This window comes from Cylas formicarius, unplaced genomic scaffold (genome assembly GCF_029955315.1).
Source record: "Cylas formicarius isolate icCylForm1 unplaced genomic scaffold, icCylForm1.1 PGA_scaffold_12__32_contigs__length_19106922, whole genome shotgun sequence".
Classification (NCBI taxonomy): domain Eukaryota; kingdom Metazoa; phylum Arthropoda; class Insecta; order Coleoptera; family Brentidae; genus Cylas; species Cylas formicarius.
The window spans coordinates 4203648-4206706 of NW_026844225.1; the positions used below are offsets into that span (position 1 = coordinate 4203648).

Consider the following 3059-nt stretch of genomic DNA (forward strand, 5'->3'; position numbering starts at 1 on the left):
CATAGCATATGTGGGTGCTACAAACACTTCCTTAATGCTGTCAAATCTTGCCACAGATTTTGTAGCTTCCACCAGTTTATCGTAGTGCTTTGGGTGCAATGCTTCAAATAGATTTGCTATGCTTGGATCCATTTTTTTAAGCTCTAATAAAATTCTTGACAACTCTCGCATTTTTCTACTTGTAACATTAATAAAATGTTTTTCGCGATGTGTCTTAAGATAACGAGCTCCAAAGGCACATATTAAAAAGTCATTCTTTGCCTCTAAAGAAATCTTATCAGGTCTCATTCTAGGAAAAACCTGATCTTTTAATTGTTGGTCAATTCCGGTCAAATTTTTTATCAAAAAGTTTTGACTTGCAACTTGAGCATTTTTTGATGAACTAGCCCTTCTTTGTGTGTCGATATAAAAATTTCGATCTGTAAAATCCCAAGCAGTTTGTGCATGGCAAAAATGAGTTCTCTGGCTCCCGTGCTTCTTTCATCGGTTTGACACAAGCTTCGGAATTTTTAATAAAATTGCCCTTCTTTTTTAATAGGGCTAAAAGTTTTCTGCTTTCCTCACTCTTTTTAGGTTTGGAAAAAATTTGCAATACTTCTAATTCATACGGGTGATTCCTTTCGATATGTCGAGGAAAATTTTGAACATTGCTTTCGCAAAAGTAGCACACGTCCTTTTTCCTAGTATATTTTTTATTTTCTTTTGTATTTCTCAAAGCTTTAATTGTGTTTATTTTTGTATCCGTGGTTTCGTCCTGAAACGGTTTTTAATCCGTAAAATATACGCCACCAATAGCTGACAATACTTACAGAGTCTGGTTGGATTCCTCTGAATTTTGCACTCGAATATTCTGCAAAACCGTAATTTTCTGTAAATGAAAACCAGGTTATAGAATGTTAAAATAACATGACAAAGCAAAGTGAAGACATTCTTGTTTATACTAGAATAAAAGACTAGAGATAAAGCCTCTAAATCACTGAACCAGTTTTGAAAAAATTGACTGAAACCGACGATTTGCAACCAAAATGTTATGATATGCTTTAAATATATTTTTTTATATTGCAAGATACCTTGTTAAATTACCACAAAAAGAAACTTCCAAGGTATGGTTTAACACTCCCTCACTTATTTGAAAATATAATAAGAAAGTGTATGTGAAAAGAAGCCAAACACAAGAAAAAAAAAATAATTAAACGATCAAAGCAAAGAATTGTTTTGTTTTTTAGCGGAAAGTTTCTTGCTCTTGGGTAATCGTCCAAGTTATTTATTATTACCTTCTTAAATTTACAGATCTCTATTTCTGAGTCTGACGACGATCTATCTGGAAAAACTTCTGCGTCGGCATCGCTATCGTCGAATGTAGAATGTGGCGAAAAATCACCCTGCAAAAGTTACTAAAATATAATATCATCATTTTTCTTAGTTAACAATTTACTGTTTTACTTCATTCTCCATTTTGCACATACTTAAACCATGCGAGCTGGATAACTAATATGCATCCGATATTATGATTTAACCTTAGAATATCGCCCAGCGACGCTGTCTACTTTTTCCGTAAATGGAAGCAAAATGATGCGCGCAGTGAAATAAATAAAATATACTGTATGGTATACTATGTCTACACCAAGTATTAAATTGCCACCATTTATTTATACTTTTCATTCAGTGCACCATTTTGCTTCCCTCTGTGTTGCCAAATTTAATTTTTTCAATGAACATAGAGAAAGTAGCAATTTGACCAAACGTATTGATTTCGAAAGTTGATAATACTTGAAATACTTGAAATAGAGGTATCCAATTTTGTTTTTAGTGTTCCTTAATTGTTTTTAACATTTTAACACACTATTCCTTCAATCCAAGAAGTTTTGTTTTTTTTTTTAAAGGAAAAAGTCATAAAACGACTAACAGATAATAAAATTTAATATTTTCCTCAGTGCATCCTCTGAAAAGTCTTCGACAGTTGATAATAATCGAGATATATGTAGGTTCTTTTTTAATATATCCTATTTGGTGATGGGAAAAAGTGAATAGATGTTGAGAGACAAAGAGAATACAATCTGGAAATGCAAGTCGTCTTGTTTTAAATTTATTTTAAAAACTGAAAAAATTATAAAAATGCTAACGGCTAATAAAAATTTGTCTTTTACTCAGCGCATCCAACCAGGAGTAATAGGAGCATTTTTCTTTGTTTATTGCATTTCAATAATATTTACCACCCAAAAGCACTTAAAGAATTCAACAAACAAACACAAATTTAATCCATAAACTAATTCAAAAAAAGTTTAACATAATGCATGGATGATGGAAATACAACAAAATCAAAGCGTCGATGAAGACACAAAGTTCAAAATAAACCATAAAATAATATATTGCAACGTTGCCATTACTGTGAGAAAATATTCCCGCCAAGGACTCAAAATAGCCCTTAAAATGAAAAATAATGTACGGGCATGTATACGATCATTACGCCACGTGGTGCCAATTTCGTGAACTAAAAAAAATATACGTTTTCCATATCGCAAACGAAATTGCTTCCGGAGCATTCGTTACCACAGTTCTGAAACTCACAGAAGGGCAAACTAAAACGAATCAGAAAGATATGGTGGATACTGAGTGAATCGTCTAAATTTGGTTTATTTATAATCCATGGTAACAGAATTATTGGGCAAAACTATTTTGCGTCCGATATACGATATATATATATATATATATATATATATATATATATATATATATATATATATATATATATATATATATATATATATATATATATAATGTGTGTGTATGTACATGTATATATATGTATATAAATATATATATATATATATATATATATATATATATATATATATATATATATATATATATATATATATATATATATATATATATATATATATATATATATATATATATATATATATATCTGCCGAAAGGAACTACTCCACTTCAGAAAGGGAAGCTTTAGCAGTAGTATGGGCACTGAACAAATTTAGAGGCTACATAGAAGGCTCATCTATCGTAGTGCAAACCGATCATCAACCTTTGAGATGGTT

At 30.6% G+C, this 3059-nt stretch overlaps 1 long non-coding RNA gene across 1 annotated transcript; it reads right to left on the minus strand.

Annotated features, from left to right (window-relative positions):
- Positions 1–700: 700 nt before the first annotated feature.
- On the minus strand, positions 701–1331 carry LOC132708641 (uncharacterized). Its single transcript, XR_009620007.1, has 3 exons — positions 1275–1331; positions 810–868; positions 701–754 (listed from the first exon to the last, which is right to left on the minus strand). It is a non-coding gene; the product is annotated as an uncharacterized LOC132708641 (long non-coding RNA).
- Positions 1332–3059: the final 1728 nt, after the last annotated feature.